The 25,992-nt window shown below is 39.1% G+C and overlaps 1 long non-coding RNA gene across 1 annotated transcript in view; it reads right to left on the bottom strand.

Annotated features, from left to right (window-relative positions):
• Positions 1 to 25,992, bottom strand: part of LOC307093332 — a 105,702-nt gene that overhangs the window by 3,495 nt on the left and 76,215 nt on the right. Inside the window, exon 2 of the long non-coding RNA XR_013812952.1 lies at positions 10,590 to 10,746. This is a non-coding gene — a long non-coding RNA (uncharacterized lncRNA). The remainder of the gene's footprint in view (positions 1 to 10,589; positions 10,747 to 25,992) is intronic.

The following is a 25,992-nucleotide window of genomic DNA, read 5'->3' as shown; positions in this document are numbered from 1 at the left end:
ATATTTTCTCAAGAGCACTTCCATGCCTGTGAATTTAGATGCCACTAGAGATGCCGAGTTTGCTATGTAGAGGATGAGCAAGAAATAATAGCAGAATTTAATTCTGATTGAAAAGAGAAAGATGGAAGAGAGATACCAAATAGTATAGGCACTGGGGATAGAACATTTCAAGAGTTGGAAAGTAATAACCAAAGCAAATGCCTATTAGACTAATTGGAAATTTTAAATGAGTTGGAAAGAGTAGAACACATGTTATTTTTGGTTTTCTCATACCACCCCGCCCCACTCCACCCCCAATCATTACGAGGCAGCAATGGAATAATTGATAAAGTAAGCACGCTTTGTATCACTGGCATATACCACATTTTTGGTGAATGAGTAATTGGCTAGATAATAAAATCCAAATACAGACCGTTTTTAAAAGTCAAATGCTTTTTGCAAGTATAGGGAAGTCAGTCCCAGAGGAGTTAAGTGACTTGTCTAAAATTAACAGCTGATTAATAATATAACTGGCGAATTCTATGCTACTTAGGTGCTTAGCACTTAGAAGTAACATTCACACATTTCAGTTAGTGTTCTTTGCTCTCTCCCAAAGATTAGGAAACCAGATGTGCTATGTTTCAAAATCAGTTGCCAGTTGTAAAGTTGTTAATCTTTGCTGAGAATTAAGGTTAATTCAGAACATTTCTAGTGAGCAAAAAGAATTACCTTCGGATAACCATGCTCACATTTCTCATTTTATATAGCCTCCTATTGTGAATATTTAAAATACCCCATTATGTACTGTAGTCATCTGACAAATAGTTACTGGTTTTCCTCCCTCCCTCCCTCCCTCCCTCCCTCCCTTCCTTCCTTCCTTCCTTCCTTCCTTCCTTCCTTCCTTCTTTTCCTTCCCATTTTCCCTCCTGCCCTTGCTCTCTTTTTTCCAAGACAGAGGCCATAGTTTTATTGATAGACACCTCAGCTAGAAGCCTAGGAGCAGTTTGTCACAAACAATTGCTAAATGGAAGAAACTGCATTTGAACGTGTTTGCTTTGCAAGGTATTGTGCTGTGTCCCATCTTTAGCCCACCTTTCAGTTTACCCAGGATGTCATGTAATTTCACTTCATTCTTTTATGTAGGCGATTTCCAAAGCTTGGAATACTGTTCTCTACCCTTGGTCCTGTCTGTTCCCACCTGTCTGTTGCATTTCCATTTGCCCTCAGTGGGAAAAGGATGCATAGAGGGCAACCTTACCAAGTTCAGGTAAAATGATCTATCTAAAATAACATAAATAAAATAAAATAATTAAAGTAAAATAAAAATAATAAAATAAAATAGTTAAATGCTCTTGGAAAGTAACCTGAGGGTGTCTCTCATGATTCCACTCACACACACACTTGGGACTTTTATCTGTTCCTCGCTTGACTATGCTATTGGTGGCATCACATGGCTTAGGTGTGTCCAGGCTGCCCACATGGAGTCAGTCACTCCGACTGCAGAACTGGGCATCAGAGTTCACGAGACAAAGCTCATGTTGTGTGTCTGGCATTCCGAATGTCAGAACATTTAGAGATTGAATGGAAAGAAATTTGAGACAAAAAAAGAAAGAAGAAAAGTCAAAGCTGAGATCGCAAATACAGAAGACCAAATGTTATTTCTTGTACTTAGTCACGTTATTACCCCTTAAGATCTTTCTCCCTTGACTCTTCTGTTTCTTAGGTACATATGCACACATGTATACATATGAACATACATATGTACACACACATACGCAAAATGCCTGTATTTCTCTTCTATTAAAATAGCAATATCTGTCCTGCTTATGTGGGAGGAACATGAAACAGATAAAATAAAAATCACATTCTGTTGCAGAAGACTTTAGCCTGGTGACCTCTAGTAGTTGGAGACCAGAAATAAGTGGAGAAAGGGTATCACAGTAATGAGGGGAAAGTCTTCCAGGCCACACTCAGCCAAGATTGTACCTTTTTTCCCTCCTTAAATCCAGGATGGTCTATAAAACCACTCTCATTGAATATGTAACACGGGAGGAGCCTCTCAGGTCTAATATTGTGTGCATTTACTTGGATTCACAAAATTGGAACTAGGAAAATAAATAACTAGTGTGATCATAAAACAGCTATGTTTGTGAAACCAAGTGAAAAGTCTGAACTTTAAACAACTGCAGATCGAAAACTCAAAAGCTCTGTAATGACACCTGCACTCTAAGTCTAAGGAGGGATCAGTTTGATGGTGAACCAGTGTGGAACAGAGTGTGATGTAGAAAGAGATGAAACCCAAGAAGAAAAATGAAAATATGAGAATGTCCATACTAAGGGGAAATAGTTCCTACCATGGAGAGACTGGCAGTCAGAACCAGAACTATGGCTTGCCCTCTGAACTTGCTTAGTTGACCCATTCAGATATTGGTGTCCCCAAACCCCACCCTTGGCTTCCCAAAGAACACCTGGCTGAGCTGGCTGCAAGGCCCCTGCCAAGTGGTGGGAATCTCATATTCTGAGCTCCAATTAAGTTGATCAAGTAAAGATTTCTTTTCATAACATTTCCTGAGCAAAGTCATTTTTTAAAAACATGTTTTCCACCCAACTAGACCATGATCATTATGCACACAGTGTATGTCAAAAATATTTATGAAATTAATAGACACTCAAAATTAAAGTGGCCTCAAAATACATTTGACAGTCACATATTCATTCAGTATATATTCACTGAGTGTTCAGCTACTGTGCTAACTAAAAATAAAAAGAAACAAAAGGCAACCCATACCCTCAAGGAACTCAACCTCAAGGGGGAGACAGAAACTATGCTGAAGGGATGGTAAGATGGAAGGAAGGGGGCAGGCTCAAAAGACAGCGAGGGGATCAAATCCATAGCATTTGGTGCCTGTTTCTCAGTTAGATGCAATGAATGGATGATACGGAAATTAGGAGGAGAAGAGTTCAGATTAAAGAGAGAGACATCAGATATCTAATCTAAAGGGGAAAATCCATTTAAGAGAAAGGAGATAGTTGATGCAATGAAAACCCTACAACCCACCCTAAAAGAGACCTAAAGAACAAGATAACGTAGGTAATAAGACAAGTGTACCTCTAATAATGATGAGTTCTCTGCATCCCGGTTCATTTTTAACAACTCGGAGGACTTGAGTGTCTGTTGTGATATACCTTCTGCCTACTGATCCTAGTTCTATCTACAAAAGCCACACATAATAGGTTCAATTCCTCTTCTATGTGACAGCCTTACAAATACATGTCCTCCTTTTTTTAAAAAAAAAATTATATATTTTATTGACTTTTTACAGTGAGGAAGGGAGAGGGACAGAGAGTTAGAAACATTGATGAGAGAGAAACATTGATCAGCTGCCTCCTGCACATCTCCCACTGGGGATGTGCCCGCAACCAAGGTACATGCACTTGACTGGAATCGGACGTGGGACCCTTCAGTCCACAGGCTGACGGTCTATTCACTGAGCCAAACCGGTTAGAGCTACATGTCCTCTTTTTAACTGAGGTTCATATAATATGACTCTCAGACGCTTTACCATTTTTGTCATTCTCATGCTCTTAGATCGGCTAATTGGAAAATGGAAATTCTAAGAGAACCTAAAATATAAGAAATTTGAAAATTGTGGTTGGCAGGACTAGGGGAGGAGTTATAAAAGAAGAAAGCACTGGGTCAGGCTCTCTTTATACAAACTGAAATAGGGATCTGAAGTTAATTACATGATTCCTTATTCTCCTCCTCCAGTTCATTTCCCAAGTACTTTCTCATAAGCATCCTCTTTTATGAGGGCAGTCATCTTGCCCTTAAAATATATTAATTCTGTCTCACTTTTCCTATTAGTCTGCACTAAAATACTTATTAAAGTAATGTTGCAAGGGACATTGGAGGTGTTTGTTTGTACATCTTAAGATGTCCAAGCATTTCCTTTGCAGCAAATTGTAAAAAAAAAAAAAAGTGAATATTTTACTGAGTCATGTGCTACAGTTAGTTATATGTATACATAAAGGTAAAAGAGGGAAGGGGTATACACTCAATTTTTTGTTTACATAAATAACTAGGCTAATAGTCTGTAAAATAAAGAAAGAAACCGCTCAATCAAGGAAGAAAGTATTTATTCTGGAAATTAGAATTTACTCAGAAATGATCTCTTCCAATTTAGACTCTCATCTGACTTCTAGCATTTCAAATAGTATATTTCTTAAATAATATAGTCCCTTTTCTTAGGTTGGATAGCTTCAATGAGACTCAATTTACCCCTTTTCTCTGTAAAATCATTCACCTTATAATTCAACTTTCTTCTCATCTTCTCATATTTTATATTCACACTTATAAATGGGAACCCACAGTTTTAGAATCAAAAGTTACAGTATCCAAACCAACACCTTTTCCTTCTTGGGGTCTTGTTCCACGTGTAGAACACCAGAACTCATGCCCTCTCTCTTAAAGCAAAACCTAGCATAAACTGGACAAACACCCCAAACAGGCTTTCCATTTCCTGCAGCCCCTGTAGCCTTTAGAAATCGAGTCTATCGTTGGGCAATATATGCAAACCTCCCACTGATTATGTTATCAAATCTGCTTACAATTTCATCCCAGGAGTTTGTGTATGGCAAAGATGAGGCTGGCTGTTTGTTTAATGAAACAATCCCCCTACAAATGTACACATAGAGGGACCTTGAACTTGCTTCAACAAGGACATTGAACTCCCACCCCATCCGGCCACACTCTGAGCATGCTGACCTTCTTGAGTCTCATTTCTGTTTACAAAATAACACATCAATTGATAGCTAGACTTTTGCATCTAGTGCATTCTCATAACTTCTAGTTGGCCTGTGGCTCCTTTCAGCATACACTTTCTTCTTCATGCTACTAGACAAGCTTTGTTTTTATAGCATCATAGAAAAGAAGAAGAAGGAAAACAAAACAGGGCTGTTTTTAAACATTATATAAGGAAATGGTTTCCTTGACAACCGTAACCACAAGCAAGTTGTTAGAACCTCTTCCTCATTGCATGGTTGGTTTAGTTGCTACAATACTGCACAATATTGTTATGCAGTCAGGTACTAAATACCTGAATTTATAGAACCAGCGGGAAGCAGAACAAGCGATAAACTATCCAAACAGTTGTAAAGTGTTAAACACTAATTATTTTCAATAATTGGAGTTGAACCTTGTGACAAATGCTTTTTTTTTAAGATCATATTTAAGATCCAAAATAAATGACTACCTCAAGGACACAATAAAAAAAAAAAAGATTAGCTAGAAATGCCAAAGAAGTTGAAAATATTGCTTAATAAGAAAGTGGCATTTAGGTGCTATTAATTAATAAATAGGTGCCAGATGCTATTTCTGAGATAGAAAAGAGGTGAGCTTCAAGGTTAACACCAGAAATGTGGTCAAAAGCACTCCTAAGAGTATGTCTGTTGACAATATTAGACATGAAATATGGAATATCAATAAAACAATTACTGAAAAATTGCACACCACCTGAATGTAGGAGACCAACATGGATGCTGCTTTAAAATAACATAGGAAAACCGGTTTCTAGTGAGAAAGCCCCAGGATAGGAGTGTCAATTTATTGCAGACATTTGTGATAAAAGATAGAAGCCGGTCATTTTTCTTAAGGGAAAACTAGAGTCAGACATGACAAATCTTTTGGCACCGAAAATTAATACTATTCCCATTTCAAAGGAACCACACATTTTAAAAAATAGACTTGACTTTTGAGAGTAGTTTTAAGTTTTTGGAGGAACAAAAAGGGAGAGTTCCCATGTATCTCCCGCCTCCCCACATGCAGTCTCCCCCACTGCTCACAACAGAGAGACGCACTTGTTATCATTGATGAACATACATTGGCACATCATTATCATGCAAAATACACAGTTTACATTATAGTTCATTCTTTTTTTTTAATATATTTTATTGATGTTTTTCACAGAGAGGAAGGGAGAGGGACAGAGAGTTAGAAACATAGATGAGAGAGAAACATCGACCAGCTGCCTCCTGCATACCCTCTACTGGGGATGTGCCTGCAACCAAGGTACATGCCCTTGACCAGAATCGAACCTGGGACCATTCAGTCCACAGGCTGACGCTCTATCCACTGAGCCAAACCGGTTTTGGCTATAGTTCATTCTTGTTGTTGTCCATGCTATCGATTTGGGCAAATGTATAATGATATGGATCCACCAGTGTACCGGTAGTATCATACAGAGTACCGTAGTTCTACTGCCCTAAAACTCCCCTGTGCTCTGACTATTCGTCCCTCCCAACCTTTGGTAACCATTGACTCTTTTTCTGTCTGTACAGCCTGACTTCCCAGAATGTCATATAGCTGAAATCATACAGTATGTAGACTTTCAGATTGCCTCCTTTCACTTTGTAATACGCAATAAACTTCCCTCCATGCCTTTTCGTGGCTTGAGAGCTCATTTCTTTAGAGCCACACATGCTTCCTACACTTAGAAGTGTGGTTTCCCTGGTGAGAGGTAGTGCTGGCGTTTTACAAATCAGTAAACACAATGTATTAGAGTTGAGAAGTCCTGGATTTAGGGACAGCGGTCATGGGTTTAAGTGACAGCCCTGCAATTTACTAGGATGAAGCCTTGGAGAAATCACTTACGCCTCTGAGGTGAGTAAAGCTGAACATAAAGAGGCTTAATTGTCCATGAAGAAACCTGGCTTAAGATGGTGACCAATCGCAGTGCCCCCAAAGGGGTGGTGACGGACTGACCCAGACACTCTATCTTGCAAAATGAAGCTGTGAAATAAACAGATAAGAAATAGGGAACAACTATGTTTGAAGGAATGAAAAGAAGACAGATCACAAAGCTGCTTTTGAATCCTAAAATAAACCCAAGTTATACAGTGGAACGAAGTATAGCCAATAAAAATCATCTTTGGGGGTATGAAAGATTTTACTAAGAGGGGATCACTCCCATAAGTAATTATAAGTGGGAAAAACAAGATATAAAGGTGCATACACAGAATTAGGGCTAAATCTGTTGCCCATACATAGGATCATAAATAAAGGCAGCTAAGGAAATACCCCAAAACACTTAGCGGTGCTTTTCTCTGGGTAATAATTAGAATTGTGCTACCAAGGGTTTCAGCAGAAAAGAGATGAAACTCTTCAACTAACTAATTTGAGGAGAGTATATTATGGGACTATTTGCAAGATATAGACGAAGGGTAGACCCCATTCCCAGCCTACCCCAGTAGGAGTCGGGAGAGGGAATGATTTCCTAAGCCTGTATAGAGAGAACTATGTTGAGGGGGCTGCTTAACAGGACTGTGCCCTTCACTCAGGGTGCACAGCCAGATGGCAGCAACCCACAGGGAAATAAATGGCCCAACCTCACTCACACCAGCCAAACTCTAGGGGAAGTCAAAGGGCAAAGGGGACCTTTGGGTGCAGGGCAGCCTCCCAGGCACTCAGCAGGGTGCAGAAGGATGGGTCCAGAGGAACACAGAGGGTGGTTTAATGTTCTTTTCTTGTGTTTTATTCTGAATTTTCTGTTTTCTCCAAGTAGTATTTAGAGCATGTATTTCATAGCTTTAAATTTTTTTCCTGCTTCAATCGATGTTTATCATTCTTGGCCGTAGGTTGAATGAAAAACAAAATGGGGTGTGGGTAAAAAAAAAAAAAAAAAGATTGAAAATAGGAGGAAACATGTGAAATTATGAAAAGACTAACATGAGGAATGACCAGGGGATATAAAGGACACATTTGGTGGCTAAAGAAAACAGGTTTCTGAGTGCGTTCCAGCTCCTCACTGTTTTGCACATTAAAGACGAACAGTGACAGAAATAATAGTCATTGCTAAGGGAAGTTTTTAAGGGACTTTCCTGGGTTGGATTTGACAAACACATCAGCCCTGAATGAAAACACCATTTCAGAGTCACCAAGGCCCAGTTCAGCATTCTGAAACCATTTCATCTTCTCTGCCTCTCATCTAAATGCATCTGCTCTAAAACCCCAAATGGTCATTTTTGCAAGTGCACCAAGTGAAGGAGAGCCCACATCTAGCAGATCTCACAGATGTGACTAGTACAAGCAGATGTCAACCCAAAGAAAGCATTGTCACTGGTGAATTGCATGCAGATAGAATTAGGATTAGGCTTTGTTTTCTGAAAGTTTATAAATATTTTTATTTTTAAAAATATAAGAAATCCCACTTGAGGATGAGGTTTTGTGGTTTCTACTTCCTCAGAGCTCAGTTCTGTAAGACTATTCATTAAAAGTCCCCACTCTGGCCCGGCTGGTGTGGCTCAGCAATTGAGCATCAACCCAGGAACCAAGTTTGATTCTGGTCAGGGCACATGCCCAGGTTGTCGGCTCAATCTATACCCAGTGGGGAGGCCTGCAGGAGGCAGCCGATCCATGATGTTTCTCTCTCATCTCATCAATGTTTCTATCTTTCTATCCCTCTCCCTTCTGCTCTCTCAAAAAGTCAATAAAAACATATTTAAAAAAAAAAAAAGTCCCCACTCTGCATCCAGGGCACCTATGCTGATCCAGTAGAGGGCAGTGACAGACCTAGGAGCCTGGCCCTATACAGAGACTCCCCAGTGGAGGCTCAGCTCAATATGGCTTCAACTGTGCAAGGTGGGCGGGGTCACCTGTGTTCATTTCTCCCATCACACTCTGGTGTGTGGTTGTTTCCTTAGCAACCCAGAGGCTGCTGCCAGCAGTCATGGGGACAGAAATTATGACCTTCTCCTCAAACTGCAATCCTGAAAACAAAAGCCACAGCACCTCCAGCCTCAGCAACATCTAATTTATGGCAGAGTTGCCTGGCTATTTATATCAGACCCAAGGCCCTGAGTGAGGCAGGCAGGGGGCTTCTCCATTAAAGGGGTAGTAGGGTAGCCGGTAGGTCCCAAAGCAGATGTCCAAAGCTAATCAAGAAGAAGTCCCAGGGAGAAGAGAATCAATGCCTCTCTTAGGCAGGCCTGTGGCTCTTTAATTAAACAGACCCCTGACTTGACATTATAGTTAATGCAAGAGAGATGTGCTTGGTTATGAACAAGCAAAAGCATGTTTTAACTGCAAAACTTCAAATAAACTATGGAAACGATTAGCATGGATTATCAGCCGGTAGGCACCTCTAGAGATTTCAAGCGTCCAGGATTTTCTGAAATAACTGATTTAAGACAAGTTGGGAAAATACATTGTGCAATAGTTTCTCTAATGCAACATCACCATTCTACTAAGGAAAACAACTTAAGTAATTTGCATTGCAACCACTTATATGCAATCAAAAGCTAGCCTTCCTTTCAATGGCATATAAAAATAGAAAACATTATACACATTAGAGCTGGAAGACTCTAGCTATCACTGTCCCTAATTTGTTAAGCAATGGAACCCTTTTTTAAAAAGGTAAATTTTTCTATGCAACCTCAGTGTATCTAGAACATATGAAAGAAATATCTTATTGATATAACTTTATTTTATAAGTTCACATTTCTGTTAAATGCTATAAAGTCAGTCTCTAAGAACAAGAACGTTTTCGTTTTTTTTTTGGATGAATGAGATTCAGGATTTATAGATAACTTGCACTTCCATAAATTTTAAAATCTAATTTATTTTTGTATTTTCTCTGCAACCCCTTCTGAGGGTGATGACAGTGATTTCCACAGATAAATCACTGCCAATGATAATAAATGTTGTGGGGGGTTGTTTGTTTGTTTTTTGGTAACAGTGTTTCACACAACATCAGGATATTCTTCAATTAAATAGAGCATAAGAAGTTTAATTCCAAAGTCTGCACTAAAAGAAGATAACATCGATAACATATCAAGAAACTGTGGTCTCCAAAGAAAGAGGGTTTTAGTGATAAAGACAGTTGGCTGTGTTCTTAACAAAAATCAGTTCCTCTTCTTTTTGTCCCTGGGTACACAGCTCAACCACATTTGTCAGCCTTCTTTGTAGCCATTGTCTGAGATCCAGCCAACGAAATGAGAACAAAACTGATATTCACCAGACTTGTCACCTGCAAACCCACTAGAGGCAACCTTCCAATCCTTCTCTCAACAGCCCACTGGCCGAAAAGGACTCAGAGGATCCAGAGAGGAGGGCAGAGCCACAGGATGAAAAAAGCCTGGTTTCCCAAAGGACTGTTCAGAAGGCCACTTGCAAAGCATGAATATCCTTAATAGACTCAGAAGAGCAAGGAATAAACTTTTACTGTGTTAAGCAATTAAGGTTTGGAACTTCGTTACGGCAGCTAGCATTATTTACCTTTACTAATATATCGGTTAAGGTAAAAAAGGAAATAACACTTGAATCGAATGTTTGCAGAACCCCTCAAACATCTATCCAGAAGCCACAAATTGAAAACCAGAGCTTTCATTCAAACTTTATAGAGAGACATACCTTCCTTCGTGCAGAGCAAAGAGAACCCTCTCTCAAAGCTACCAAAAAGTCAGCAGGGCTTTTAGTAACTGGTGAGAACACTGCTCTGAGCAAGGTAATTTCCATTTTTATGCAGTACTGTGAGAAGGTTAAGGTTCTCTTCCCTCCTACCCAAAACCATTATCACCCTGGCTCACCCACTCTTCATAAATCACAGGAAACTCACATGCTACATCCACAGTTGGTTCAGGGTATAAAGTAGAGCAGGGCGTCATCTTTCTTCCAATAAATCTCTACAATAGAGGTAAGTGGGGGGCGCGTAGTGGGGGGGCATCTTCTCCACCATTCTGTTCACGGTGAATTAGCCACAGTAAGAAGGGAAGCTGTGGAAAGCAGGAAGACCAGCAAAGTCAGCATTGGAGATCCAAATTCAATTCCCACACCCACTACTATTTTGGGGGGCTATATTTTTATTTATTACATATACTATAAACATATATGATACATGCTACAAAAAACATTTTTTTTGCAAAATTTAACTGTCAAGAAAGTGTACAGTGTTATAATACAACTAGTGGCCCGGTGCATGGATTCATGCACATTGAAAGGAAATTAATTAGAAGGTGGCCAGCGGGACAGGACTGGGTGAGACGGGCTGGGCACACCCCGGAGCCAACCTCCTGTAGTCCCTCCCCGGCTGGCGGCACCTGGGATGGCGCCGTGGCTTGAAAGGCGTCTGCAGAGTGAGTGGGGTCCCTCAGCCTGGCCTGCGGGGATTGGGCCAAAATCGGCTCTCCGACATCCCCCAAGGGGTCCCGGAGTGCAAGAGGGCACTCTGCAAAGTTGCTGTTGTACAGGGTGTGGAATGCAAACACAAGTGTGCAGTAAACCAGATTCGGGGCCAACAGTGCCCCAGCAACAACATAACCCATGGCCAAAGGTGGGATTGCGCAGCCCTGAGAAGAATCGGGCTCCCTCCTCTCTGGTTTCAGGGTGCATCATCCCAGAACCACTGCTGCCAAGTCACTGTAGCTAGGCAGCTCCTGTGTTGAACGTCTGGCCCCTGGTGTCAGTGCATGTCATAGCGAGCGGTCAGACAGAGGGAGGGACACTTAGCATATTTGCTTTTTATATATATAGAATATATATATAGATGGCACAAGTTCATGTTTTATTTCAAATTGGTTTGCTTATCACCCATTTCAAACCATTAATAGTGAAATGTTACTTTAGGATAATTAAAAATTATCTATTTCATTATTAACAATAAACAATTCCAACAAGTTCATAAGAATCAGTGATGCCAAATCTTAATATCCAAAAATTGAGCTTTTGAAGAAGTTATTATGTAAAATATAGCAGTCAGTTTCCGTTTACTTTGCTCTGTGGCAATGTGCATATGCAATCGAATAGGATTCTAGCATTTGTTTTTGGAAGGTATTTTTAACAAACCCTTCAATTTTGTAAGGTTCAACAACTACCACATCCAGCTAAATCCAACCCAACAGTTCACTTAATGGCTTCGGACAACCCTCATTGAGAAATTCTTATGATTTGGGTAGAGTTGCATGTTCCATTAATATTACATAAGATGACAAGAGACATTACAAGCCAATATCATAATGACAAAGGCAAAAGAAAATACAAACATTCAAATCAGTTGTGACAAGGTTTTTCTACAAATATTTCAGATGTCATACTTTCAGGAAAACAAGAATTAATGTGTATTTATTGGGATTTCACAGTATCTATTCTCTAGCTGAAAATTTAACAAGACTAGTCAGGTGGAATTAAGTTGAGTACTGCAAATGTGTTCATTCAACATTGAGCACCTACTATATGCATAGCACTAAACTAACATTTAAAAAGTTGAGTATTAATGTCTTTATCAAGCATTATCTTAGTGTGAGGTTAAAAAAATACTACTTTATTGAGGTATGATGGACATATAAAAAGCTATATATAGTATATTTAACATATACAACTTGATGAGTTTAGAGTTATAAAATCCCTGAAGCCATCACATGACCTATGCATAAACCTATCTATCAGCTCTAAAACTTTCTTCCTGTGTCCTCTTGCTTATTGATTTTTTGGATATATGTGTGATAAGAACACTTATTTTACTACCTTTTAGTAAAATTTTAACTATACAATATGGCACTGTGGTCATTATGCTATACAGTCTATCTCTAAGACTTAACGCATCTTTTATAACCAAAACTTTGTACCCTTTGACTAATACCTATTTCCTTCTCTTTATAGCTCCTGGAAACTCCCATTATTACAAGAATAAACTGTGTTTCTAGTACTGACAACTGTTAGCCTACTTTTGGCCTACCCTATATAAGTGGTCTGATGCAGTCATTTGTCCGTCTGTGATTGACTAATACTGCAATAAACATGCCACATCCACTTATTACCAGCTACATGAACTAGCTAGCGCAAATCGCTAAACCTCATCTAAAAAATTTAAAAATAAGATAATTGTGAATATTAAATAAGACGAAACATATGAAAGTTACGCAGCAAATGTAAAGAAGTATACAAAATGTAAAATATTGTAGTTGTTCGTGAACCTCAAGAGCTTAGACGATGTATAATCAATTGTCTTACCAAGAGGACATTGTAATGAAATTTTTAAAGCATGAAATATGAGAAGATCTTCTCTTTCTGCTTTAGTGGTTTAGTTTCCTCACACAGAAAAGCTCTAGGAGATGTCCTACAGCTGGTATAGCATTCCACGGTTACAGATAACCAGGCAGCGTTGCCAGATAAAATACAGGACACCAAGTTAAATTTAAATTTCCGATAAACATCAAACAGCATTTGGTAAAATTATGTCCTATTCATTACATATTGGGCATCCTGTATTTTCATTTGCTAAATCTGGCAACTGTGAATAAAATCAATTTTAGTGATTTCAGAGAGAGGAAAGGAGGGAGAGAGAGATAGAAACATCAATGATGAGAGAGAATCATTGCACGTCCCCCACTGGGGATTGAGCCCACAACCTGGTATGTGCCCTGACCAGGAATCAAACCGTGACCTCCTGGTTCATAGGTCAACGCTCAACCACTGAGCCACATCGACCAGGCTTCTATCAGTTTCTTACCTCACTTCCCAAAATGGTGGCATTTGTACTCCAAAAAGCAAAGATGAAGAAGAAAACAAAGTGTGCATAAACACTGTCGCTTAAAATAAAGGCTCCTCAAAGCTATCATAATACAATTCCACTTGCATCTTATGGTCCAGAACTTAGTCACATAGCCACATAGCTGCAAAGGAGCATGGAAAATGTAGTCTTCATTCTTAGCAGTAGTATGCTCACCTAACAGTTCTATCACTGTAAAAGTAGGAAGAAGTTAATATCGCAGAACTCGTTGGCCCTAATATATGCCTGTTATCAAAAGCTTCATTTTGTAAACATCAGTGTACTTCTCTGAAACAAAGTTCCTTTATCATCACACTTTATTTTTTTTAAAGATTAAAAATAGAGTAATGTATGTAAACTTACTTTATTACCAGATAAACATTTAAATTCCTTCATAGGCAAGGTCTACAGACAATATCAATAAAGTCTATAAACTGTCAAGGTAAGGCTTGGGACAGCAGAATCAGAGGTGGGTATGGTGGATTGAGAAGGTTCCTTCATGGAGGAATAGGACTTAGCCTTGATGATGGGAAAATGCAGGGTAGTGAGGAGAACATATGTGGGAGGAGAACAGCTTAAGTAACGGCACAGAGTTAGAAATAGGCACAGTAGTTGAAGAAATGGGGGCAAGCTAATCTCACTACAAAAAGGAGCTATTACAGAGAGGATTTCAAGATTCCCATTATGCCACTCAAAGCCCCCTCTCCCAGCTTAAAGATGACATTTCTTAATTTTTTTGAACAGCTGATTTTTAACAAGCTAAAAGACAAATTTCTTTTAATTCTATAACCTTAGTTGAACTATTTAACAAATATTTATTGATCATCTCTGCTGAGCTCAACACTAGGGATATTAAAATTAGTGAGATGTTTGGTCCAGAAAGATGATGTGGTAAGTACTAGTAAAAACCAAGAACAACTCCTAGTCAACAGTGATAACAAAAGCATCTCTCTATATCTCCCAATTTCTTTGGGGATGGGAGATGTCTTCAAAGTGCTTGGATGAAGAAAAGAAGCTTTCTGTGCAAGATAAGAATTCCCCCATCTGGGAAAGTGTCTCAAATTCAAGACATCCTAAGAATTCAGAAGCAGTTCTAATAGAGGTTGACCCTCAACGAAAGAAAGGGTTTTAATACCAAAGTTATTCAGTATTTCTTATCACTTCTTATTCATTCTGCCTTTGTCCTTCATCTCAGGAATTGGCTAGAAACTCCTGGAAAGTAGTGGGATTCATGAAAATTCTGCTTGGAATTTGTATTTGCTTTGTTTGTTTGTTTGTTTGTTTGTTTGTAGTGATTCTTACATGCCCTGGGCAAAACAGTGTAACAGAATGACACTTTGGAATTGAAGAAAAAGTTTTAACATCTAGACCTCTAAAATACATTATTGTAAATCATGTTGACTCATCTAATTCTTAGGAGCTAACTATTTATTATAGACACTGCTGAATTAGAAGTTATATCTTGTGTCCTCTCAATTTTTCCAGAGTTGGTAAGCTAAAGTCCTTCTCTCCAAACCTCCCTTGTGGATTGTAAACTAGATCAGTTAAGGAACTAGGAGTCCACATTAACTCAGGTTTAATATCTCTGACCACTCGTGGGCGTAGCTTTAAGCACAGTTGCTTCAGGCAACATTACTAATAATTTGCCAAGATTAAAATAGGGTCTATCAGTTATAATAGTAAGCCCGCAATAAATGTTAGCTCTGTGCCAGGAGCTCTTTTGATGCACTATGATCTACAGATGAAAGAGCTGACACCCAGGGAAATTAAAGGAACCACTATTTAAACATCACCACCAATATCTATGTATCCTATAGACATGGATGAGATACTAGGTAATATGGACATGACCTGCATCAGTTCAAAAACTCAACACAAATTCCATTATGATAGAATGAGCACAAGCTAATCTTGCAATCTATAAAATTCACCTCAATTCAATGCCAAAATTTCCCCCTATGATTATTATGTTGTAACAAAAGAAGCATATTGGCATAATAGCCTCATGACAAATTAATAGTCCTGCAGCAAGAATGATGTAATCAATGCTGAGATACAACAAATTAACAATACATTAGGCTTCTCTTATAGTCTTTTGAATTAAATTGGCCGTAAAATTCACAATATTGTTTTTAAACTTTAAAGAATTAAAGTGAGATTTTTTTAATTCTGGAAGCTTCTATATGTCTAGTATAGTAAATATACAATAAATTTGTCTATGATTCCATCCAGTAAGAATACTTACAATTGTCTCTAGCTTTTGTTAATGTCTGTAAATCCATGTGTGTTTTGTACAATGAACATTAATGCATATGAGACTACATGTGTTTTTACAAATAATCATTAATCATTTTGTAAGCGGAAAATGCCTTAACTTTAAAAATTATGTCACTTGGACTTTTTCCATTATGAAATTTTAAAACTGAATTTCATAGTAGAGTTTACAACATCATGATAACAAAAACAGATTAGAGACTCATTGAATAACCTAGAAGGGGTCCAGTTGTCTCAAAGGTAGTAGCCCAGCTTTAAACATCTGCTTTACCTGAGTAAGTTTCAGAAATAAAACAAAAACAAAGGCGACTTGGAAGTAGAATTCCTCTGGAGAAAAATAAAAAGACTATATAGAAGCTGCCCTTTGTCATTAAAGCACAGAGGCAGTGAGACAAGCTTGGGTTTCTGAGTTAGACTTGTGTTTCGTTTCCACCTCTAGCTGTTTTAATTGAGACTGGTCACTTAATCTCTCTGCGATCTCATGTATGAAATAATGGTAGGGGGAGTGATAATACAAGATTGGAGATAACATATAAGTACCTAGCACATGGTAAGCATGCAATAAAATCCTGGAAATACCATTACTCAATAAAAAGAACAAATGCCAAAACTCATTTTTAAACCCTCCGTGAATCTGTCTTAATAAAAACAGAACAAAGCCCCAGCTGGAGAGTGATCATATATATGGAATTCACTTATTATGACAGAACCTTGAAAAAAATGGGCCCAGTTTAGGGAAAATCATCAGCCATTAGGCATCTGATCCTTAGAACAGGCCTTGGGAGGGAAGAGGAGGGTCACAAAGTATCAGCAGATTTGGGGATGGGGCTGCACAGTCAGGGTGGAGGTGAGGAAAAGGAGCCTGAGAGGGTTGTTTTATAAAGTTGGTTTGCACATTGTCTTATCTGCATCTGTCTCCCTAGTTGCCTGAGAGAAACCTGAGAAGCTGAGACTGTCCTATTTATCTCACATTGGCCACAGGGCCCAACACAGACTTTACAACATGGTGTTCAGGAAGTGGGGAGGAGTGGGAGGAAAGAACAAAGAGGTGAGGAAAAGGAACTGGTGAGAAAAGCAGAAGGAAGAATTGAACAGGTGAGCATTCTATACGGGACAAAAGAATGGCCTTCAATCTTGGGCAATTAACTTGAAAATCCTTGCTTTTTATTTCCAAAAGAAGAAGGAAGATGAGAAGAAAGAAGCAAGGAAGAGAGGAATGAGAAAGGGAATCAGAAACTTACATTCTGTAAAGCTGGCTCACATCTCTGTTTCTGTGATTTTTTTCTTTATAAATTTCCCTTACTTAATTCATGTCTGTTCTTTGGTTCAGCTGAACTAAGACTCGGAAAGCTTTATGTACTCGACAGAAGAGCTATTGGTTGTGGTGTCAGCAGCTACATCAGCTCAGAGAGAGTGAGGCTGGGGCTGTGAGGTGGGGATCCAGACAGCCACCCCATTAAACAGGCCCCTGTGATGGCCAATCCTTTCCTCTCACTCACACTGGACAATCTAATTACAGCCTGCTAACATTGAGGGCACTATCAGATCTTACCCATTTCTCTATGTAATCCTCTGAAAGTCTTTCCTTTTCTTTTTGCTTTTTATTTTTATTTTTTTTGAGTCTTATCATAATTTCACAATTCAACCATCATGAATACTCACTTTTCATTTCCTTTAATCAGGCAAGCATTTAGCTCCACTCTTTCATCACACTGTGTATTTTTTAAAAATATTTTTCAACTTCAGTTTACATTCAATATAATTTTGTATTAGTTTCAGGTGTAGAGCATAGTGGTTAGATAATCATATGCTTTACAAGTGCTCCGCCCCCAATGTTTCAAGTGCCCACCTGGCACTGTACCAGTTATTATAATATTATTGACTATATTCCCTACGCTGTACTTTACATACTCAGGACTATTTCGTGACTGCCAATTTGTACTTCTTAATCCCTTAACCTTTTTTCACTCAGCCCCCCAATTCCCCTCCCCTCTGACAACCATCAGTCTGATCTCTGTATCCATGAGTCTAGTTTCTATTTTGTTTGTTGGTTTATTTTATTCTTTAGATTCCACCTATAAGTGAAATCATATATTTGTCTGGAAGTTTCGGCCTTTTTTGCTTTACCCACTGGTTTCTGAGATCCTGAATTCTTTCCTTTAAACTCCATTTAATATACGGCTGTAAAACCATCTGCTACCATACTCCCTGCCTCATAACCTTCCTTAAGCCCTTTGTCCTAACCTTTAAATTTAGTTGATTCGTTTTGATCATAGTGCTAAGGAGGCCAAGGCCAAAGGTTAAATACCAGAAAAAAGCTTATAAACCCCTGGACTCACAAACATTAGAGCATGAAAAGAACCCTAACAATGGCTTAGCACAACCCTCTTATTTTACAGATGAGATCATTAAGTCTGGAAAGACCAAGTTTGCGAAGAAAAAAACACACATCTATACATGGCAAAAGAATGGCCTTTAATCTTAGGCAATTATCTTGAAAATTCTTGCTTTTTATTTCCAGACCTAAGGCAAGAAAGAATGTGGATTACATCACATAATCAGCAGCCTCCAGGGAGAGGCCAGGAAACCTCACAGCCCTTTTACTAGTAGGTTCTCCTCCTCTAATTACAAGTGCCTTTCTCATTGAAGTATTTCTCCTAATCCTTAACCCTGACTTGCATTTCTTTATTTTGTCCTACAAAGAAGAAAAGCCCTGAAAGATCTCAGATAGTAGGGGGAGTGTAGTGGTGAGATGCAAGGATCCTAGAGACAGGTGGGGTTCAAGTCCCAGCTCTCAGTCACCTCCTACTTTGCACTCCTACTTTGGGCACATTTCTTAACCTCTCCGAGGCTAAATTCTGTAGCAGGAAAATAGGGATAACCTTGTAGAGTTTCTGTTAGCATTAGAACAGAAACTGGTTCAGAGTTGCTCATCTTGGCCCTTATTTTTGAAATGTGTCACAAAGCTAGACTATCTCCTTTTTCACAGCGACTTCCTTCCTGGGTGGTAGAAATCTGCTCTCCTTTTCTTATTGATGACTTCAGCTGGCACTCCCTCAATCCATGAGGCCAAAGATGTTCTTACAATAGTGAGCCTCAAAAAGGAAGAGTTGAAAATATTAACGTGGTTTTTTTTTTAAATCCTCATCCAAGGTCATGCTGAGAGAGAGAGAAAGAGGGAGAGAGAGAGAGAGAGGAAGAGAGGAAGAGAGAGAGAGAGAGAGAGAGATTAGTTGCCTTCCATATATGCCCTGTCTGGAGACCCAATCTGTAACTCAGGTATGTAGGTATGGGCCCTGACTGGGAATCAAACCTGCAACCTACCACTATATACCAAGAGTATAGAGGGGGCTGTCATTGTCCGGCCAAATAAAATTGTATTTCACCACCAGAATACATCTGTATTTCATGTGTTTTCTTCATCTTTGTTATATCTTTCTTATAACACTAGAGGCCCAGTGCATGATTTAATCATGCACCTGGTGCACCAGCTGGCTGTCTGTCCGCTGGTGCCCCAGGCCTTCCGAAAGCCTCCGGCGCGGCGGAGGCTTTCGAAAGGCCTTGCGCCGGCGCAGACAGACAGACAGCTCCCCCGCTTTGGCTTTTGATCGCGGGGGAGCCGGCTGTCTGTCTGTCCGCCGGTGCACCAGGCCTTCCGAAAGCCTCCGGGGCAGCCATGACACAGACGCTGAGCTCGTGGCGCCACTGGCGCCCCGAGCTCAGCGTCCTGCTGGCCCAATCAGCTACCCCGGCCACCCTGAGTCCCGCCCCCTGCGCCTCCTGCTGGCCCAATCGTGGGCGTAGCGGAGTGATGGTAATTTACATATTACCATTTTATTATGTAGGATGAATCATAAGTATTTAATTCTATTGTATACTCAATTGAGTATTCTTTTTGTTGACTACAATGGAAGCATTTTCATATTGCTACATAACCAGGGATGCTTGTTACTGTGCATTCACACTTCTAAGAGCCAATAAGTGTTTTTTCCCAGGAAAAGGTCTGGTCTAAGCTGACCTGATATCTCCAACACAAGAAACACTTTTATTTTTTATAATTTTTTTAAAAATATATTTTATTGATTTTCCACAGAGAGGAAGGGAGAGGGATAGAGAGTTAGAAACATAAATGAGAGAGTAACATCGATCAGCTGCCTCCCGCACACCCCCTTCTGGGGATGTGCCGGCAACCAAGGTACATGCCCTTGACCGGAATCGAACCCGGGACCCTTCAGTCCGCAGGCCGACGCTCTATCCACCGAGCCAAACCGGTTTCGGCAAGAAACACTTTTAAAAGAGCAGTTCATCTTGCTGTAAAATATTCCAACATTTCTTTTCATTGGGCATCCCCTCCAAAATGGTATTAACATTTATAATGTCTTAAGTAATTCTGCAAGTGTTACTTCACTTATTCCTCATAATCTCCTTAGGTCAGTACTATTATACCCATTCTGTTTTACAAGGCCAAATCTTATTTATTTATTTATTTTTGGTTCTCTTATCAGGAGATCTTTGATAGAACAAATATGAGAGGCAAAGTCGCCCTAAGAAAACACACAAATGTGTATGCCCAATTATGTGTTATCACACCTCCCAAGGACTTTGCCATCCTTGCCATTCTTTTTGTGTCTTCTGGAAACAATTCTAGAGAAGAAACTTTTCAAGAATATCCACCATGTACGTAGGGGCTAGAAGTCAGGGTGGGTACACTAAGAGGGTAAAGAGAAGGCTAGGAGGGAGTGGCAAGTAATGCAAATCTCCAACAAACAGTGGAGATTTCCATGTTTCCTAAAAGAAATGACACGCCAAACCAGAATCCTGACCAGGTATTCTGAGCCAAGCAAAGGGTCAAAGCATACTCGGTGTCCTGCACCTCGTGTGTCCCTCTGAGGAGGCCAGGGCACGGAGTTTTCCCCTGAATGATCTCAGGTTCACAGCAGCAACACATGCAACCTTCTGTCAACAAGCAGAGCCATGAAAATAGCACTGGCCTTTATGTCCACTGGCCCATGTCCTCAAAAAAGTCAACGTGGAACTGGAAGCAAACAAGCACTCTGCCAAAATATTAAGTAACAAGCTTTTGACACATTTTAGGACATTCCGCATTCTGTGTGTTTTTAAGAGAGAAATCCATGTTTGCTCATAAGAATGATTCCTTATTTTCCAAGAATAAAAGATAAAATTTTAAATGATATTTTACGTAATAGAATATTTATAACCTTTAAAATATGTGATGATATGGTAATATTTTTTATATTAAAAACGGGCTGTTACAAACCAACGGAAAATGTTTAATTATATTTTTTGAAATGGTAAAACCATGACTCATATAGATGTTAAATAAATACTTGTCAAAAATTTTTACTTAACTCATTATTGATTATTAAATGAGGGAACCAGGCAAGTGTTTCAACCCATTTAAAGGAGAAATTGAAAACCACACATTTTACATGAATGTTGAAATAAATTTACAAATTGAAACCAAATTGGTTTTTCCTGATAATGGGGATGTGGGTGCACAGAAGTCTTTTGCAAGTACATAAGAATTACTTGCATTTGCAACAATTTTTCAGTGAACTGCAAACTACAGAGTTGAAAAATCACCTTATCAAAGCAAAGGTTCATATCCCTATAGCAGTGTTTTACCCATTTTTTTTTTCATTCCTTCCAAAGCAGACTTTTTACTTAATCTTCTCCCCACTCCAAATTAAATGCTAAAGAATAAAATTTTATTGAGCAGAATTGGACTTTGAAGAGCCACAAACCACTGTAATAGCTTAACATTTTCTTTCCACTCCCAAGAACCAATTTTTGCCCCTGTTGGGTGACTGAGAATACATTCCCTATAGGACAAATAACCCCCCAGAGGCTCCAATAGTCCACTGAAAGGATATCTGGTAGTCTATGATGTCAGTTTATTTATTTATTTTTATATTTTTATTGATTTTTTACAGAGAGGAAGGGAGAGGGATAGAGAGTTAGAAACATCGATGAGAGAGAAACATTGATCAGCTGCCTCCTGCATACTCCCTACTGGGTATGTGCCTGCAACCAAGGTACATGCCCTTGACCAGAATTGAACCTGGGACCTCCATCCACTGAGCCAAACTGGCCAGGGCTATGATGTCACTTTAAAAAAACCACTATACATATTAAATTACATTTTATATACTATACATGTTCATTATTATATATATTACATATATAGGGGCTTAAAGGATAGTTTATACAGGGGTCAGTCAGCACACTATAGCCTGCAAGCCCAATCCAACCTGCCTGTTTTTGTAAATAAAGTTTTATTGGAAAACTGCCACATAGATCATTTATGAATTGTCTTGTCTATTGCCTACATACCACAACATCAGAGCTGAGTGGCTGCTACATAGACCACAAGGCTAGAGGAGCCTCAAATACTTACTGTTTCTCTATTTACAGAAAAGTTGGCCAACCTCTCTGGTTTATACTAAATTGCAGAAAATAATTATCTCTAGTTAATAAGATAATGAATTGTTTTTCTTTAAAAGATCTATATTTCCTATAAATGTTTTACTGATGAACAAAACTTACAAATTATTTATTACACATCAATTGTGAACAAGGAACTTGAGGAATAGAGATTAGAACATGGTTCCTGCCTTTTACAACGCTCCTAATCTAATGTTGATGAGGTAAAGTGGTGTGTTTGCTAAAGGAAGGTTGTTCCGTACTTTTATCGATGTAAGTTAAAAATAGAAGTAGATAAGGACAGCTAGAGGGGAAAAGGTTGTATTAGTAAATGAGCTGGTCAATGTAAATGTTTAGGTTAAATTTTGGTCCTTAGACCCTTAACTATTAAAGAAAAAGCAGATTTAATAGTTCATCATGACTAACGTTTTACTTCAAGTTATAAAAATAAACTAAAAGAATGTGCTTGCTATAAATTTCTAAAGAACATTATATTTTCTCTTCATTCAGATTTTATACTCATTGAGGTTACGAAATTCAAAGTTATCCTAAAAGCCACCCTGAGAAGATAATGTAATATTTCAGGACTTAAGCTGCTCTGATTCACATATATCTCTAACCTTTTCCTAGCAAAGTTTCAAGATATTGTAACTTAACAGCAATTTAAGATTATGAGTGGCATTCCATTCTGTTCATTCTTTCCAGCTCCCAGAAAAATGCTTTCCCGATTACCTTCCCTGAAGGATAGTATCTTAGTTCCCTTAGAAACTAAGCTGTGTTTAAGACCTAGGCAAATGATTTTTCTCATTGCTCAATTCTAAGAATTTGAGAGCAGGGCCTACCAATCCAGTGTGTTTACAGAATAAGAATTTTACCTATTTGGAAGATAAATATGTAAATAAATTAGTGAGTCTTGGGAGGGGGGAGATAAAACATTTTTTTTGGTTCAAAAATCTCCAGGAAGTAACTATAATATTATTAACATTACTTCCAAATTAATTCAACAATCATTTGAACACCTAACATATTAGCCTTTCCCAATCATGCTGTCATGATGTACTAATTTGTGCCAACCAATTGTGAGGTGTATTGCCAGTAATCTGTCACTAATAAAGTTTCAAGTTTCCAGAAACTAAAACTGACTCTATAATAACCACTCTCATTCATCTTGCTTTCTAATACATGTTACTAAATGAGCAAAGAAGACATGAAGGCCAATGATGTGAACAGTCCCATAGAAGGTATCATCAGCATGTGAGAACAACATCTGTCATTTGTACCATGGTGTAAAAATGGGGGGGTACACACTTACAGCCAAAAGGAGAGAATCAGTGGGAAAGAGTAAAAAGGAGGAGAAGAAAAAGGAAAAGAGGGGGAGGGGAATATGAAGGAGGACTGAGGGCAGTGGTAAAGGAGGAGAAGAAAAACAACACTGTCAGGAGTGAGAAAGGAGGAGGAGAGCCCAAATGAAACAAAGTAAGAACAATCAGCCCTAGCAGTTTTTGCTCAGTGGTTAGAGCATCATCCTGCAGACTGAAGGGTTGCAGGTTCAATTCCAGTCAAGGGCACGTACCTCGGTTGCAAGCTCAATCCTTGACCCTAGTTGGGGCATGTGCGGGAGGCAACCACTGGATGTGTCTCTCTCATATCTATGTAGCTCTCTCTCTGTCTCTCCCCTTCCCTTCCACTCTCTGAAAAAAATACCCTCAGGTGAAGATTAACAAAACAAAGAACAGTCAGGAAACTGCACAGACTGGCACAATGGAGCAAAGTCCAGAAAAAGAAGGGGTTGGGGGCAGGCTCAATTGCTGCTGAGAAATTAAGTAACATTGGTGACATGAGGCAATCGAATGTCTCTGGGAAGCCTCTGTATGGGCAGAAGGCTGACATGAAAGCCTGGATTGAGGAAAGAGTTAAAGCAGAGGAAATACAAAGAACATCTGTATACTCTTCCTTACTGAACCTTGGCCTTGCTGGGAAAGAGGAAGACAGAATAGTAGTAAGAGAGGACACTGGGTAGAGGCAGACACTTTGAAGGACTGGAGAGAGCTGAGCATGTGTACGGGTTCAACTTATCTGATAAGTTGAAAGTATCGGATAGAGAGGAAATGATCAATAGCACAGAAGAAGTAGGATCAAAGGATTGGCCTTGAACAGGAAAGGCACACCTCTTCCTCATAAACTGGGGCAGGAGGTAAGGGTGAGTGCATTTGAAGGTCAACTTGTTGTGGATAGAAAGCCAAGGGGATTCACACCCTACAGACCCACTCTCTCATTCCAGGAGGGGCACAACCATCAAGCGAGTGGGAAGGGGTCAGGCTGGAACATGGATGGCTGTTATTTAAAGTGGGAGAGGAGGATGAACAGAAACAGGTAAAATCATTGCTCCACCAGGAGCCATGTGAGGCCCTGACTGAGAGAGGAGAGCCAGAGAAAAAGGGAATAGGATCTCATGCATGATCTTAGGGAGTGGACATATTTTCCAGAAAAAAGGAATGGAGGAATGAGCAAAGACATCTGAGAGAAAATGGCCATAGAAGTAAAACAAACAAACAAACAAAAAAAAACTGCATTGCTGTAGAAGCTGTGCTAAGGAAGCTGTGGGTGCTCCTGCATTGGGTGCATATATGATCCTCTGTTGTATCAATCCCTTTAGTAAATGGGCAGCCAGTGTAGCTCAGCGGTTGAGCCTTGACCCAGGAACCAAGAGGCCATCAGTTTTAATATGCTTAATGAAAGCATATTAAGAAAAAAAAAAGGATAAAATGGGGCCTGGCTGGTGTGGCTCAGTGGTTGAGCATCGACCATTGTTATTGGCCTATTGAGATTTTTAGATTATTCCTTGTTGAGTCTTGGGAGGTTGTATTTTTCTAGGAAAATGTCCATTTCCTCTAGGTTGTCTAGTTTGTTAGAACAGAGTTGTTCATAGTATTTTTTAACAATCCTTTGTATTTCTGTGGGGTCTGTTGTTATTTCGCCTCTTTCATTTCTGATTTTGTTTATTTGGGCCCTCTCTCTTTGCTTCTTAGTGAGCCTGGCTAGAGGTTCATCAATCTTGTTTATCCTTTCAAAGAATCAGCTCTTGGTTTCATTGATCTTTTCTACTTTTTTTTTTTTTTTTTGGTCTCTATGTCATTTATTTCTGCTCTGATCTTTATTATCTCCTTCCTTCAGCTCACTCGGGCTTTTCTTGTTGCTCTCTTTGTAATTCTTTAAGTTGTAGAGTTAGATGATTTATTACCATTTTTTATTGTTTTTTGAGGTAGGCCTGTAGAGCTATAAACTTCCCTCTCAGGACTGCTTTCACTGTGTCCCATAGATTTTGAATCATTGTGTTTTCATTGTCATTCATTTCCAGGATGTTTTATTTTTATTTTTATTTTTTTTTAATATATTTTATTGATTTTTTACAGAGAGAAAGAGAGAGGGATAAAGAGTTAGAAACATCGATGAGAGAGAAACATCGATCAGCTGCCTCTTGCACACCCCCTACTGGGGATGTGCCCGCAACCAAGGTACATGCCCTTGACCGGAATCGAACCTGGGACCCTTTAGTCTGCAGGCTGACTCTCTATCCACTGAGCCAAACCGGTTTCGGCATTTCCAGGATGTTTTAAATTTCTTCATTGACCTCTTTGGTAACCCAACCATTGTTTAATAGCATGCTATTCAGCTTCCAAGTGTTTGAATTTTTGTGATTGTTTTTATTGTAGTTTATTTCTAATATTGTGCCATTGTGGTCTGAGAGGATGCTTGA

The sequence above is a fragment of the Cnephaeus nilssonii genome (genome assembly GCF_951640355.1).
Source record: "Cnephaeus nilssonii genome assembly, chromosome: 21".
Lineage (NCBI taxonomy): Eukaryota > Metazoa > Chordata > Mammalia > Chiroptera > Vespertilionidae > Cnephaeus > Cnephaeus nilssonii.
The sequence above is the reverse complement of the archived record's forward strand: the minus strand, read 5'-3'. Positions and strand labels throughout refer to the sequence as shown.